The sequence below is a fragment of the Clarias gariepinus genome, chromosome 2, assembly GCF_024256425.1.
Source record: "Clarias gariepinus isolate MV-2021 ecotype Netherlands chromosome 2, CGAR_prim_01v2, whole genome shotgun sequence".
Lineage (NCBI taxonomy): Eukaryota > Metazoa > Chordata > Actinopteri > Siluriformes > Clariidae > Clarias > Clarias gariepinus.
Window position 1 is genome coordinate 5356463 of NC_071101.1, and position 17119 is coordinate 5373581.

The window sequence follows — 17119 nt, forward strand, 5'->3', positions numbered from 1 at the left end:
CTTTTCTGAGGGGTGGGTGGTTAATTGCCCCCGCAGGGGGCAATTAACCGCCCACAGACTTAACACTGAGAACAACTTTGACTGAGTCTTGCACCGTTCGTCGTAGACCCATGAATGAGGTGTCAAACCGTGCAGCTTATTCGGGAGTTGGCTGCTTTAACTGTTTGAAGGGGTGGGTGGTTAATTGCCCCCGCAGGGGGCAATTAACCACCCACAGACTTAACATTAAGACCAACTTTGACTGAGTCCCATGAGTGAGGTGTCAAACCGTGCGGCCCATCTTAGGGAACGGGGTGCTGTGACTTTTCTAAGGGGTGGGTGGTTAATTGCCCCCGCAGGGGGCAATTAACCACACACACTTAACATTGATTTAACTGTGGAACCGTCTGTCGTAGAGACACTCTTTTGCATATATCATCATGCTCATAAGCCACGCCCCCTAGCACCCTCATTAGCATGCTGTTAGCATGATGCTAACGCGATTAGCATTTTGCTAGCATGATGCTAACAAAATTAGCATCTTGCTAGCGTTATGCTAATTTCATCAGCACATCGCTAGCATGATGCTAACGCTATTAGCATGTCGCTAGCATTATCCTAACTTTTCGCTAATAACATGTATAGAATGTTCCTAGCATCATGCTAGTGTAATTAGCACGATGTTTAGCTGATTAGCATGGTGCTAGCTTGATGCTAGCTATATTAGCATGTTGCTATCAAGATCCCATTGTCGTGGAGATATGGAGGGCCAGAGTTATATGGAGGGCCAGAGTTTCGCCACGGCAAGCACCACTCACATTTTCTTCAGGAAATGTACCTCTCTAGTTATTAGTGGTGCTTGCAAAGCATCACTATTGTTATCTTGCAGGCTTATTATTTTTTTTATTATTATTTTTATTCTTCCGTACAAAAGTTTGGCACGTAACTAGTCCCGCACCGTTTGTCGTAGACCCCTGAGTGAGGTGTCAAATCGTGCGGCCTATACGGGAATGGGGTGCTATGACTTTTATAAGGGGTGACCGGTTAATTGCCCCCGCAGGGGGCAATTAACCGGCCAAAAAATCCCATAGACTTAACATTACGGCCAACTTTGACGGATTGTAGCGCAGAGAGTGAATTTTGTAGAGACGTCAGATTTACCACATTTGAAGAGGTTTGCAGCCTGTGTGAGAAGATACCCCGCACAAGGGGATATGTTCGACCCCCGGGGCAAGAGAGGTCCCCAAAGTTGCCCCATAGAATTTGAATGGGGATTTTGGCGACTTTGCCCATTGACTTATAATGGGAAATTAAAAAAATTACTAGTCCCGCACCGTTCATCGTAGACCCATAAATGAGGTGTCAAACCATGCGGCTTATTCGGGAGTAGGGTACTCTGACTGTTGAAAGGGGTGGGTGGTTAATTGCCCCCGCAGGGGGCAATTAACCACCCACAGACTTAAAACTGAGAACAACTTTGACTGAGTCTTGCACCGTTCGTCGTAGACCCATGAATGAGGTGTCAAACCGTGCGACCCACTTTCGGGAACGGGGTGCTGTGACTTTTCTAAGGGGTGGGTAGTTAATTGCCCCCGCAGGGGGCAATTAACCACCCACAGACTTAACACTGACAACAACTTTGACTGAGTCCCGCACCGTTCGTCGTAGACCCACGAATGAGGTGTCAAACCGTGCGGCTTATTCGGGAGTAGGGTGCTCTGACTGTTTGAAGGGGTGGGTGGGTAATTGCCCCCGCAGGGGGCAATTAACCACCCACAGACTTAACATTGAGACCAACTTTGACCGAGTACCATGAGTGAGGTGTCAAACTGTGCGGCCCATTTTCGGGAACAGGGTGCTGTGACTTTTCTGAGGGGTGGGTGGTTAATTGCCCCCGCAGGGGGCAATTAACCGCCCACAGACTTAACACTGAGAACAACTTTGACTGAGTCTTGCACCGTTCGTCGTAGACCCATGAATGAGGTGTCAAACCGTGCAGCTTATTCGGGAGTTGGCTGCTTTAACTGTTTGAAGGGGTGGGTGGTTAATTGCCCCCGCAGGGGGCAATTAACCACCCACAGACTTAACATTAAGACCAACTTTGACTGAGTCCCATGAGTGAGGTGTCAAACCGTGCGGCCCATCTTAGGGAACGGGGTGCTGTGACTTTTCTAAGGGGTGGGTGGTTAATTGCCCCCGCAGGGGGCAATTAACCACACACACTTAACATTGATTTAACTGTGGAACCGTCTGTCGTAGAGACACTCTTTTGCATATATCATCATGCTCATAAGCCACGCCCCCTAGCACCCTCATTAGCATGCTGTTAGCATGATGCTAACGCGATTAGCATTTTGCTAGCATGATGCTAACAAAATTAGCATCTTGCTAGCGTTATGCTAATTTCATCAGCACATCGCTAGCATGATGCTAACGCTATTAGCATGTCGCTAGCATTATCCTAACTTTTCGCTAATAACATGTATAGAATGTTCCTAGCATCATGCTAGTGTAATTAGCACGATGTTTAGCTGATTAGCATGGTGCTAGCTTGATGCTAGCTATATTAGCATGTTGCTATCAAGATCCCATTGTCGTGGAGATATGGAGGGCCAGAGTTATATGGAGGGCCAGAGTTTCGCCACGGCAAGCACCACTCACATTTTCTTCAGGAAATGTACCTCTCTAGTTATTATTATTCTTCCGTACAAAAGTTTGGCACGTAACTAGTCCCGCACCGTTTGTCGTAGACCCATGGGAGAGGTGTCAAATCGTGCGGCCTATACGGGAATGGGGTGCTATGACTTTTCTAAGGGGTGGGCGGTTAATTGCCCCCGCAGGGGGCAATTAACCGCCCCAAAAATCCCATTGACTTAACATTGAGACCAACTTTGACGGATTATAGCGCAGAGAGGGAATTTTGTAGAGACATCAAACTTACCAGATTTGAAGAGGTTTGCAGCCTGTGTCAGATGATTCCCCGCACAGGGGGATAAGTTCGACCCCCGGGGCAAGAGAGGTCCCCAAAGTTGCCCCATAGAATTTGAATGGGGATTTTGGCGACTTTGCCCATTGACTTATAATGGGAATAAAAAAAAATTACTAGTGCCGCACCCTTCGTCATAGACCCATGAATGAGGTGTCAGCCCGTGCGGCTTATTCGGGGGTAGGGTGCTCTGACTGTTGGAAGGGGTGGGTGGTTAATTGCCCCCGCAGGGGGCAATTAACCACCCACAGACTTAACACTGAGAATAACTTTGACTGAGTCCCCGCACCGTTCGTCGTAGACCCATAAATGAGGTGTCAAACCGTGCGGCTTATTCGGGAGTAGGGTGCTCTGACTGTTTGAAGGGGTGGGTGGTTAATTGCCCCCGCAGGGGGCAATTAACCACCCACAGACTTAACATTGAGACCAACTTTGACCGAGTACCATGAGTGAGGTGTCAAACTGTGCGGCCCATTTTCGGGAACAGGGTGCTGTGACTCTTCTGAGGGGTGGGTGGTTAATTGCCCCCGCAGGGGGCAATTAACCGCCCACAGACTTAACACTGAGAACAACTTTGACTGAGTCTTGCACCGTTCGTCGTGGACCCATGAATGAGGTGTCAATCCGTGCGGCTTATTCGGGAGTAGGCTGCTCTGACTGTTTGAAGGGGTGGGTGGTTAATTGCCCCCGCAGGGGACAATTAACCACCCACAGACTTAACATTAAGACCAACTTTAACTGAGTCCCATGAGTGAGGTGTCAAACCGTGCGGCCCTTCTTCGGGAACGGGGTGCTGTGACTTTTCTAAGGGGTGGGTGGTTAATTGCCCCCGCAGGGGGCAATTAACCACCCACAGACTTAACATTGATTTAACTGTGGAACCGACTGTCGTAGAGGCACTCTTTTGCATTTATCATCATGCTCATAAGCCACGCCCCCTAGCACCCTCATTAGCATGCTGTTAGCATGATGCTAACGCGATTAGCATTTTGCTAGCATGATGCTAACAAAATTAGCATCTTGCTAGCGTTATGCTAATTTCATCAGCACATCGCTAGCATGATGCTAACGCTATTAGCATGTCGCTAGCATTATGCTAACTTTTCGCTAATAACATGTATAGAATGTTCCTAGCATCATGCTAGTGTAATTAGCATGATGTTTAGCTGATTAGCATGGTGCTAGCTTGATGCTAGCTATATTAGCATGTTGCTATCAAGATCCCATTGTCGTGGAGATATGGGGGGCCAGAGTTTCGCCACGGCAAGCACCACTCACATTTTCTTCAGGAAATGTACCTCTCTAGTTATTATTATTATTCTTCCGTACAAAAGTTTGGCACGTAACTAGTCCCGCACCGTTTGTCGTAGACCCATGAGAGAGGTGTCAAATCGTGCGGCTTATACGGGAATGGGGTGCTATGACTTTTATAAGGGGTGGCCGGTTAATTGCCCCCGCAGGGGGCAATTAACCGGCCAAAAAATCCCATAGACTTAACATTACGGCCAACTTTGACGGATTGTAGCGCAGAGAGTGAATTTTGTTGAGACGTCAGATTTACCACACTTGAAGAGGTTTGCAGCCTGTGTGAGAAGATACCCCGCACAAGGGGATACGTTCGACCCCTGGGGCAAGAGAGGTCCCCAAAGTTGCCCCATAGAATTTGAATAGGGATTTTGGCGACTTTGCCCATTGACTTATAATGGGAATTTTAAAAAATTACTAGTCCCGCACCGTTCGTCGTAGACCCATGAATGAGGTGTCTAACCATGCGGCTTATTCTGGAGTAGGGTACTCTCACTGTTAAAAGGGGTGGGTGGTTAATTGCCCCCGCAGGGGGCAATTAACCACCTACAGACTTAACACTGAGAACAACTTTGACTGAGTCTTGCACCGTTTGTCGTAGACCCATGAATAAGGTGTCAAACCGTGCGGCTTATTCAGGAGTAGGGTACTCTCACTGTTGAAAGGGGTGGGTGGTTAATTGCCCCCGCAGGGGGCAATTAACCACCCACAGACTTAACATTGAGAACAACTTTGACTGAGTCTTGCACCGTTCGTCGTAGACCCATGAATGAGATGTCAAACCGTGCGGCTTATTCGGGAGTAGGGTGCTTTGACTGTTTGAAGGGGTGGGTGGTTAATTGCCCCCGCAGGGGGCAATTAACCACCCACAGACTTAACATTGAGACCAACTTTTACTGAGTCCCATGAGTGAGGTGTCAAACCGTGCGGCCCATCTTCGGGAACGGGGTGCTGTGACCTTTCTAAGGGGTGGGTGGTTAATTGCCCCCGCAGGGGGCAATTAACCACCTACAGACTTAACATTGATTTAACTGTGGATCTGACTGTCGTAGAGACACTCTTTTGCATGTATCATCATGCTCATGAGCCACGCCCCCTAGCACCCTCATTAGCATGCTGTTAGCATGATGCTAACGCGATTAGCATTTTGCTAGCATGATGCTAACAAAATTAGCATGTTTCTAGCTTTATGCTAATTTCATCAGCACATCGCTAGCATGATGCTAACGCTATTAGCATGTCGCTAGCATTATGCTAACTTTTCGCTAATCACATGTATAGAATGGTCCTAGCATCATGCTAGTGTAATTAGCATGATGTTTAGCGGATTAGCATGGTGCTAGCTTGATGCTAGCTATATTAGCATGTTGCTATCAAGATCCCATTGTCGTAGAGATATGGAGGGTCAGAGTTTCGCCACGGCAAGCACCACTCACATTTTCTTCAGGAAATGTACCTCTCTAGTTTTTATTATTATTATTCTTCCGGACAAAAGTTCGGCGCGTAACTAGTCCCGCACCGTTTGTCGTAGACCCATGAATGAGGTGTCAAATCGTGCGGCCTAATCGGGAATGGGGTGCTATGACTTTTCTAAGGGGTGGGTGGTTAATTGCCCCCGCAGGGGGCAATTAACCGCCCCGAAAAGTCCCATAGACTTAACATTGAGGCCAACTTTGACGGCTTGTAGCGCAGAGAGGGGATTTTGTAGAAACGTGAAATTTACAACATTTGAAGATGTTTGCAACCTGTGTCAGAAGATACCCGGCACAGGGGGATACGTTCGACCCCCGGGGCAAGAGGGGTCCCCAAAGTTGCCCCATAGAATTTGAATGGGGATTTTGGCCACTTTGCCCATTGACTTATAATGGGAATTTAAAAAAATTACTAGTGCCGCACCGTTCGTCGTAGACCCATGAATGAGGTGTCAACCCGTGCGGCTTATTCGGGAGTAGGGTGCTTTGACTGTTTGAAGGGGTGGGTGGTTAATTGCCCCCGCAGGGGGCAATTAACCACCCACAGACTTAACACTGACAACAAATTTGACTGAGTCTTGCACCGTTCGTCGTAGACACATGAATGAGGTGTCAAACCGTGCGGCTTACTCGGGAGTAGGGTGCTCTGACTGTTTGAAGGGGTGGGTTGTTAATTGCCCCCGCAGGGGGCAATTAACCACCCACAAACTTAACATTGAGACCAACTTTGACCGAGTACCATGAGTGAGGTGTCAAACTGTGCGGCCCATTTTCGGGAACGGGGTGCTGTGACTTTTCTAAGGGGTGGGTGGTTAATTGCCCCCGCAGGGGGCAATTAACCACACACACACTTAACATTGATTTAACTGTGGAACCGACTGTCGTAGAGACACTCTTTTGCATATATCATCATGCTCATAAGCCACGCCCCCTAGCACCCTCATTAGCATGCTGTTAGCATGATGCTAACGCGATTAGCATTTTGCTAGCATGATGCTAACAAAATTAGCATCTTGCTAGCGGTATGCTAATTTCATCAGCACATCGCTAGCATGATGCTAACGCTATTAGCATGTTGCTAGCATTATGCTAACTTTTCGCTAATAACATGTATAGAATGTTCCTAGCATCATGCTAGTGTAATTAGCATGATGTTTAGCTGATTAGCATGGTGCTAGCTTGATGCTAGCTATATTAGCATGTTGCTATCAAGATCCCATTGTCGTGGAGATATGGACGGCCAGAGTTTCGCCACGGCAAGCACCACTCACATTTTCTTCAGGAAATGTACCTCTCTAGTTTTTTTTATTAGTGGTGCTTGCAAAGCATCACTATTGTTATCTTGCAGGCTTATTATTTTTTTTATTATTATTTTTATTCTTCCGTACAAAAGTTTGGCACGTAACTAGTCCCGCACCGTTTGTCGTAGACCCCTGAGTGAGGTGTCAAATCGTGCGGCCTATACGGGAATGGGGTGCTATGACTTTTATAAGGGGTGGCCGGTTAATTGCCCCCGCAGGGGGCAATTAACCGGCCAAAAAATCCCATAGACTTAACATTACGGCCAACTTTGACGGATTGTAGCGCAGAGAGTGAATTTTGTAGAGACGTCAGATTTACCACATTTGAAGAGGTTTGCAGCCTGTGTGAGAAGATACCCCGCACAAGGGGATACGTTCGACCCCCGGGGCAAGAGAGGTCCCCAAAGTTGCCCCATAGAATTTGAATGGGGATTTTGGCGACTTTGCCCATTGACTTATAATGGGAATTTAAAAAAATTACTAGTCCCGCACCGTTCGTCGTAGACCCATGAATGAGGTGTCTAACCATGCGGCTTATTCTGGAGTAGGGTACTCTCACTGTTGAAAGGGGTGGGTGGTTAATTGCCCCCGCAGGGGGCAATTAACCACCTACAGACTTAACACTGAGAACAACTTTGACTGAGTCCTGCACCGTTCGTCGTAGACCCATGAATGAGGTGTCAAACCGTGCAGCTTATTCGGGAGTAGGGTGCTCTGACTGTTTAAAGGGGTGGGTGGTTAATTGCCCCCGCAGGGGGCAATTAACCACCCACAGACTTAACATTGAGACCAACTTTGACCGAGTACCATGAGTGAGGTGTCAAACTGTGCGGCCCATTTTCGGGAACAGGGTGCTGTGACTTTTCTCAGGGGTGGGTGGTTAATTGCCCCCGCAGGGGGCAATTAACCACCCACAGACTTAACACTGAGAAAAACTTTGACTGAGTCTTGCACCGTTCGTCGTAGACCCATGAATGAGGTGTCAAACCGTGCGGCTTATTCGGGAGTAGGCTGCTTTGACTGTTTGAAGGGGTGGGTGGTTAATTGCCCCCGCAGGGGGCAATTAACCACCTACAGACTTAACACTGAGAACAACTTTGACTGAGTCTTGCACCGTTTGTCGTAGACCCATGAATAAGGTGTCAAACCGTGCGGCTTATTCAGGAGTAGGGTACTCTCACTGTTGAAAGGGGTGGGTGGTTAATTGCCCCCTGCGGGGGCAATTAACCACCCACAGACTTAACATTGAGAACAACTTTGACTGAGTCTTGCACCGTTCGTCGTAGACCCATGAATGAGATGTCAAACCGTGCGGCTTATTCGGGAGTAGGGTGCTTTGACTGTTTGAAGGGGTGGGTGGTTAATTGCCCCCGCAGGGGGCAATTAACCACCCACAGACTTAACACTGACAACAAATTTGACTGAGTCCCGCACCGTTCGTCGTAGACCCATGAATGAGGTGTCAAACCGTGCGGCTTATTCGGGAGTAGGCTGCTCTGACTGTTTGAAGGGGTGGGTGGTTAATTGCCCCCGCAGGGGGCAATTAACCACCCACAGACTTAACATTGAGACCAACTTTGACTGAGTCCCATGAGTGAGGTGTCAAACCGTGCGGCCCATCTTCGGGAACGGGGTGCTGTGACTTTTCTAAGGGGTGGGTGGTTAATTGCCCCCGCAGGGGGCAATTAACCACCCACAGACTTAACATTGATTTAACTGTGGAACCGACTGTCGTAGAGGCACTCTTTTGCATTTATCATCATGCTCATAAGCCACGCCCCCTAGCACCCTCATTAGCATGCTGTTAGCATGATGCTAACGTGATTAGCATTTTGCTAGCATGATGCTAACAAAATTAGCATCTTGCTAGCGGTATGCTAATTTCATCAGCACATCGCTAGCATGATGCTAACGCTATTAGCATGTCGCTAGCATTATGCTAACTTTTCGCTAATAACATGTATAGAATGTTCCTAGCATCATGCTAGTGTAATTAGCATGATGTTTAGCTGATTAGCATGATGCTAGCTATATTAGCATGTTGCTATCAACATCTTTAAAAATTTACTAACTTAATGATAAGATCCCATTTTCATAGAGATACGAGGGGCCAGAGTTTCGCCACGGCAAGCACCACTCACATTTTCTTCAGGAAATGTACCTCTCTAGTTTTTATTCTTCTTCTTCCGTACAAAAGTTTGGCGCGTAACTAGTCCCGCACCGTTTGTCGTAGACCCATGGGTGAGGTGTCAAATCGTGCGGCCTATACGGGAATGGGGTGCTATGACTTTTCTAAGGGGTGGGCGGTTAATTGCCCCCCCCGGGGGCAATTAACCGCCCCAAAAATCCCATTGACTTAACATTGAGACCAACTTTGATGGATTATAGCGCAGAGAGTGAATTTTGTAGAGACATCAAACTTACCAGGTTTGAAGAGGTTTGCAGCCTGTGTCAGAAGATAACCCGCACAGGGGGATAAGTTCGACCCCCGGGGCAAGAGAGGTCCCCAAAGTTGCCCCATAGAATTTGAATGGGGATTTTGGCGACTTTGCCCATTGACTTATAATGGGAATTAAAAAAAATTACTAGTGCCGCACCGTTCGTCGTAGACCCATGAATGAGGTGTCAACCCGTGCGGCTTATTCGGGAGTAGGGTGCTTTGACTGTTGGAAGGGGTGGGTGGTTAATTGCCCCCGCAGGGGGCAATTAACCACCCACAGACTTAACACTGAGAACAACTTTGACTGAGTCCCGCACCGTTCGTCGTAGACCCACGAATGAGGTGTCAAACCGTGCGGCTTATTCGGGAGTAGGGTGCTCTGACTGTTTGAAGGGGTGGGTGGTTAATTGCCCCCGCAGGGGGCAATTAACCACCCACAGACTTAACATTGAGACCAACTTTGACTGAGTCCCATGAGTGAGGTGTCAAACCGTGCGGCCCATCTTCGGGAACGGGGTGCTGTGACTTTTCTAAGGGGTGGGTGGTTAATTGCCCCCGCAGGGGGCAATTAACCACCTACAGACTTAACATTGATTTAACTGTGGATCTGACTGTCGTAGAGACACTCTTTTGCATTTATCATCATGCTCATGAGCCACGCCCCCTAGCACCCTCATTAGCATGCTGTTAGCATGATGCTAACGCGATTAGCATTTTGCTAGCATGATGCTAACAAAATTAGCATGTTTCTAGCTTTATGCTAATTTCATCAGCACATCGCTAGCATGATGCTAACGCTATTAGCATGTCGCTAGCATTATGCTAACTTTTCGCTAATCACATGTATAGAATGGTCCTAGCATCATGCTAGTGTAATTAGCATGATGTTTAGCTGATTAGCATGGTGCTAGCTTGATGCTAGCTATATTAGCATGTTGCTATCAAGATCCCATTGTCGTAGAGATATGGAGGGTCAGAGTTTCGCCACGGCAAGCACCACTCACATTTTCTTCAGGAAATGTACCTCTCTAGTTAGTGGTGCTTGCAAAGCATCACTACTATTCTCTTGCGAACTTATTATTTTTATTTTTATTATTATTATTCTTCCGGACAAAAGTTCGGCGCGTAACTAGTCCCGCACCGTTTGTCGTAGACCCATGAATGAGGTGTCAAATCGTGCGGCCTAATCGGGAATGGGGTGCTATGACTTTTCTAAGGGGTGGGTGGTTAATTGCCCCCGCAGGGGGCAATTAACCGCCCCGAAAAGTCCCATAGACTTAACATTGAGGCCAACTTTGACGGCTTGTAGCGCAGAGAGGGGATTTTGTAGAAACGTGAAATTTACAACATTTGAAGATGTTTGCAACCTGTGTCAGAAGATACCCGGCACAGGGGGATACGTTCGACCCCCGGGGCAAGAGGGGTCCCCAAAGTTGCCCCATAGAATTTGAATGGGGATTTTGGCCACTTTGCCCATTGACTTATAATGGGAATTTAAAAAAATTACTAGTGCCGCACCGTTCGTCGTAGACCCATGAATGAGGTGTCAACCCGTGCGGCTTATTCGGGAGTAGGGTGCTTTGACTGTTTGAAGGGGTGGGTGGTTAATTGCCCCCGCAGGGGGCAATTAACCACCCACAGACTTAACACTGACAACAAATTTGACTGAGTCTTGCACCGTTCGTCGTAGACACATGAATGAGGTGTCAAACCGTGCGGCTTACTCGGGAGTAGGGTGCTCTGACTGTTTGAAGGGGTGGGTGGTTAATTGCCCCCGCAGGGGGCAATTAACCACCCACAAACTTAACATTGAGACCAACTTTGACCGAGTACCATGAGTGAGGTGTCAAACTGTGCGGCCCATTTTCGGGAACGGGGTGCTGTGACTTTTCTAAGGGGTGGGTGGTTAATTGCCCCCGCAGGGGGCAATTAACCACACACACACTTAACATTGATTTAACTGTGGAACCGACTGTCGTAGAGACACTCTTTTGCATATATCATCATGCTCATAAGCCACGCCCCCTAGCACCCTCATTAGCATGCTGTTAGCATGATGCTAACGCGATTAGCATTTTGCTAGCATGATGCTAACAAAATTAGCATCTTGCTAGCGGTATGCTAATTTCATCAGCACATCGCTAGCATGATGCTAACGCTATTAGCATGTTGCTAGCATTATGCTAACTTTTCGCTAATAACATGTATAGAATGTTCCTAGCATCATGCTAGTGTAATTAGCATGATGTTTAGCTGATTAGCATGGTGCTAGCTTGATGCTAGCTATATTAGCATGTTGCTATCAAGATCCCATTGTCGTGGAGATATGGACGGCCAGAGTTTCGCCACGGCAAGCACCACTCACATTTTCTTCAGGAAATGTACCTCTCTAGTTAGTGGTGCTTGCAAAGCATCACTACTGTTATCTTGCAAACTTATTATTCTTTTTATTATTATTCTTCCGTACAAAAGTTTGGCGCGTAACTAGTCCCGCACCGTTTGTCGTAGACCCATGAGTGAGGTGTCAAATCGTGCGGCCTATACGGGAATGGGGTGCTATGACTTTTCTAAGGGGTGGGCGGTTAATTGCCCCCGCAGGGGGCAATTAACCGGCCAAAAAATCCCATTGACTTAACATTGAGACCAACTTTGACGGATTATAGCGCAGAGAGTGAATTTTGTAGAGACATCAAACTTACCAGATTTGAAGAAGTTTGCAGCCTGTGTCAGAAGATACCCCGCACAGGGGGATAAGTTCGACACCCGGGGCAAGAGAGGTCCCCAAAGTTGCCCCATAGAATTTGAATGGGGATTTTGGCGACTTTGCCCATTGACTTATAATGGGAATTTAAAAAAATTACTAGTCCCGCACCGTTCGTCGTAGACCCATGAATGAGGTGTCAAACCATGTAGCTTATTCGGGAGTAGGGTACTCTCACTGTGGAAAGGGGTGGGTGGTTAATTGCCCCCGCAGGGGGCAATTAACCACCCACAGACTTAACACTGAGAACAACTTTGACTGAGTCTTGCACCGTTCGTCGTAGACCCATGAATGAGGTGTCAAACCGTGCGGCTTATTCGGGAGTGGGGTGCTTTGACTGTTCAAAGGGGTGGGTGGTTAATTGCCCCCGCAGGGGGCAATTAACCACCTACAGACATAACATTGAGACCAACTTTGAGTCCCATGACTGAGGTGTCAAACCGTGCGGCCCACTTTCGGAAACGGGGTGCTGTGACTTTTCTGAGGGGTGGGTGGTTAATTGCCCCCGCAGGGGGCAATTAACCGCCCACAGACTTAACACTGAGAACAACTTTGACTGAGTCTTGCACCGTTCGTCGTAGACCCATGAATGAGGTGTCAACCCGTGCGGCTTATTCGGGAGTAGGCTGCTCTGACTGTTTGAAGGGGTGGGTGGTTAATTGCCCCCGCAGGGGGCAATTAACCACCCACAGACTTAACATTGAGTCCAACTTTGACTGAGTCCCATGAGTGAGGTGTCAAACCGTGCGGCCCATCTTCGGGAACGGGGTGCTGTGACTTTTCTAAGGTGTGGGTGGTTAATTGCCCCCGCAGGCAATTAACCGTTAACTGTGGAACCGACTGTCGTAGAGGCACTCTTTTGCATTTATCATCATGCTCATAAGCCACGCCCCCTAGCACCCTCATTAGCATGCTGTTAGCATGATGCTAACGCGATTAGCATTTTGCTAGCATGATGCTAACAAAATTAGCATCTTGCTAGCGGTATGCTAATTTCATCAGCACACCGCTAGCATGATGCTAACGCTATTAGCATGTCGCTAGCATTATGCTAACTTTTTGCTAATAACATGTATAGAATGTTCCTAGCAACATGCTAGTGTAATTAGCATGATGTTTAGCTGATTAGCATGATGCTAGCTATATTAGCATGTTGCTATCAACATCTTTAAAAATTTACTAACTTAATGATAAGATCCCATTTTCATAGAGATACGAGGGGCCAGAGCTTCGCCACGGCAAGCACCACTCACATTTTCTTCAGGAAATGTACCTCTCTAGTTATTATTATTATTCTTCCGGACAAAAGTTCGGCGCGTAACTAGTCCCGCACCGTTTGTCGTAGACCCATGAATGAGGTGTCAAATCGTGCGGCCTAATCGGGAATGGGGTGCTATGACTTTTCTAAGGGGTGGGTGGTTAATTGCCCCCGCGGGGGGCAATTAACCACCCCGAAAAGTCCCATAGACTTAACATTGAGGCCAACTTTGACGGCTTGTAGCGCAGAGAGGGGATTTTGTAGAAACGTGAAATTTACAACATTTGAAGAGGTTTGCAACCTGTGTCAGAAGATACCCCGCACAAGGGGATACGTTCGACCCCCGGGGCAAGAGGGGTCCCCAAAATTGCCCCATAGAATTTGAATGGGGATTTTGGCAACTTTGCCCATTGACTTATAATGGGAATTTTAAAAAATTACTAGTGCCGCACTGTTTGTCGCAGACCCATGAATGAGGTGTCAACCCGTGCGGCTTATTCGGGAGTAGGGTGCTTTGACTGTTTGAAGGGGTGGGTGGTTAATTGCCCCCGCAGGGGGCAATTAACCACCCACAGACTTAACACTGAGAACAACTTTGACTGAGTCTTGCACCGTTCGTCGTAGACCCATGAATGAGGTGTCAAACCATGCGGCTTATTCGGGAGTAGGGTACACCCACAGACTTAACATTGAGACCAACTTTGACTGAGTCCCATGAGTGAGGTGTCAAACCGTGCGGCCCATCTTCGGGAACGGGGTGCTGTGACTTTTCTAAGGGGTGGGTGGTTAATTGCCCCCGCAGGGGGCAATTAACCACACACACACTTAACATTGATTTAACTGTGGAACCGTCTGTCGTAGAGACACTCTTTTGCATATATCATCATGCTCATAAGCCACGCCCCCTAGCACCCTCATTAGCATGCTGTTAGCATGATGCTAACGCGATTAGCATTTTGCTAGCATGATGCTAACAAAATTAGCATCTTGCTAGCGTTATGCTAATTTCATCAGCACATCGCTAGCATGATGCTAACGCTATTAGCATGTCGCTAGCATTATGCTAACTTTTCGCTAATAACATGTATAGAATGTTCCTAGCATCATGCTAGTGTAATTAGCACGATGTTTAGCTGATTAGCATGGTGCTAGCTTGATGCTAGCTATATTAGCATGTTGCTATCAAGATCCCATTGTCGTGGAGATATGGAGGGCCAGAGTTTCGCCACGGCAAGCACCACTCACATTTTCTTCAGGAAATGTACCTCTCTAGTTTCTATCTGTTATCACCCAGATGAGGATGGGTTCCCTGTTGAGTCTGGTTCCTCTCAAGGTTTCTTCCTATTGCCATCTCAGGGAGTTTTTCCTTGCCACTGTCGCCGTCACCCTTGGCTTGCTCATCAGAGACATTTCATTCATCATTCATTCATTTCATTATTATCTAGACACATGTTTCTCACACATACACACTTCCAAATATTTTCTTTTCTTTTCTTTTCTAAAAAAAAAAAAAAAAATCTTTAATTTTTTTTTTTTTTGTGAAGCTGCTTTGGGACAATGACCATTGTTAAAAGCGCTATATAAATGAAATTGAATTGAATTGATTATGTGTGCAAAAAAAAACTAATACAAAGAATACAAAAGTGTATAATCTTTAAAGGGGTCATACAGGCCTACATCCACTTTTTTAAGCTGTTTGGACTGAACTGTGTGTTAGGAGAGTGCGTACACAACCACTCTACGATGATAAAGAGCCGCCCAGTGATTTTCTTTTCATTTATTACAATAACATGCCCCTTCTGAAATCAGGCCAATCGCAAATGCCTGTCACTGTGACGCCACAAGAGGCAGCTCCTACACTAGTTGATTGACACTGGTGTTTTAGCAAAGACCCGCCCCGAGTGAGAAGAAGCTGTCGGCCATTGTTTTTCGCCGCTGGAGCAAAATGACGCCTAAGCGAGTGTGGTGTACAGTTGTTGGGTGTAATAGCAAACACAGTAGTCGTCATTCACTACCGACATCTGAGCCGCTGAGGACGCAGTGGCTGAATTTAGTTTTTAAAGCTAACGTCCCCACCGATTTACCTAAATGCGTTCATGTTTGCACTAATAATTTTTCACCAGACTGCTTTATAAACGCGGGTCAATATAAAGCAGGTTTTACTAGGAAGCTGCTCCTAAAAAATGGATCTGTACTAACGCTTCGTGTTCCTGCTTCATCTTCACCAGGCTCAGTGAGTAATTTCTTTTTCCATGAATTTTTGCAGATCGCCTTTTCTAATAATCACGATGAATGCGAAGTGTAAGTTAACTTACACTCTCATAGAACATGGTTATGGCTTCTTCTCTATGTACATCCGTCTCTATATAATCCCTAATCACCCGTTTATAATAAACAATGCATTAAGGTGATTGTCTAGTTGCAAACTGTGTACATAGTCGGAAAACTATATTATGCCTACCTTTGTTACGTTAGATGGTTTATAACGATGTCTGTCGAAGATTGAGAAGTCATGTAAACACATCAGTAAACACATCCGTATCTCTCTCAGTAAGCTTCTCCGCTTTTGTTGTTGTTGCTCGCGGCAGCGTAACAGCCCATTAATTCATGCCCGTGCAGTGATGAGAAAGACAAATCGAGTCGATGCATGTCCATTCTTTTAATTTCTGCGTTGTCAGGCGATATTACAAACTTCCGCGTAGGTTCCGTACTTAAATCAAACCAAAAACTACTTAAGAAAACAGGCTCAGGCTCTATATTCCAGCGTTTTCCAGTTTGGACTGCATTGTGGGTAATGCAGTCCAAAGCATTGCCCGCACTGGACTACACTCCCGTGGCTATACCCCACGTGTGTTGTATAGACACGCCCCACAGAACTGGGGGGCGGGCTCAGCAGAGATCATAAGCATTTAAGGGAACATGTACTGAAATAGGTTGCTGAGAACAGAGCTAGTTTTTACCAGTTAAAAGTAGTGTTTTTTTTACACAACCATTGAGAATTTTTAATTAAATATATTACAAAATTTTCATTAGGACCCTAAAGATCATATTAACATTTAATGAAAAATGTTTCTGGATGACCCCTTTAATAAAGTTAGCCTAATAAAATCTTGTTTCCAATGCTGAAGCAAACATGATTTTGTTTTAGTCTATTCGCTGAATACAACGCGACAGCGCGCTCCGAGGTGACACCCACAAAACCCCCAGTTACTGTAATTGTGTATTTTCCTTATTTAATATCACTTCAAGAACATTGTTGTCCAAACGTTGTATGCAGTGGCGGACTGGCCACCTGGAGTACCAGGAGTTTTACCAGTGAGCCACTGGCCAGTGTGGGCCGGCCCAATCAGTATAACATTAAATTAAAATGTTACAGTTAATATATATTTAAAAAATGATGGAAACCATAGTATTGCATCTCTTTCCTACTCATATGGATGAGTGCGTCGATCGCACGGGTGCCGCCGACAATGAGCTTGTTGTTGCGGGAGAGGGAGGTTGATTTACGACAGCTGTTTACGGGAGTGTAGTCCAGTGCGGGAGATGCATTGTGGGTAATGAGGTCCGGTGTGTGTGAACGCGAATGCGAGATGTAAACTGGGATTTAGAGCCTGAGT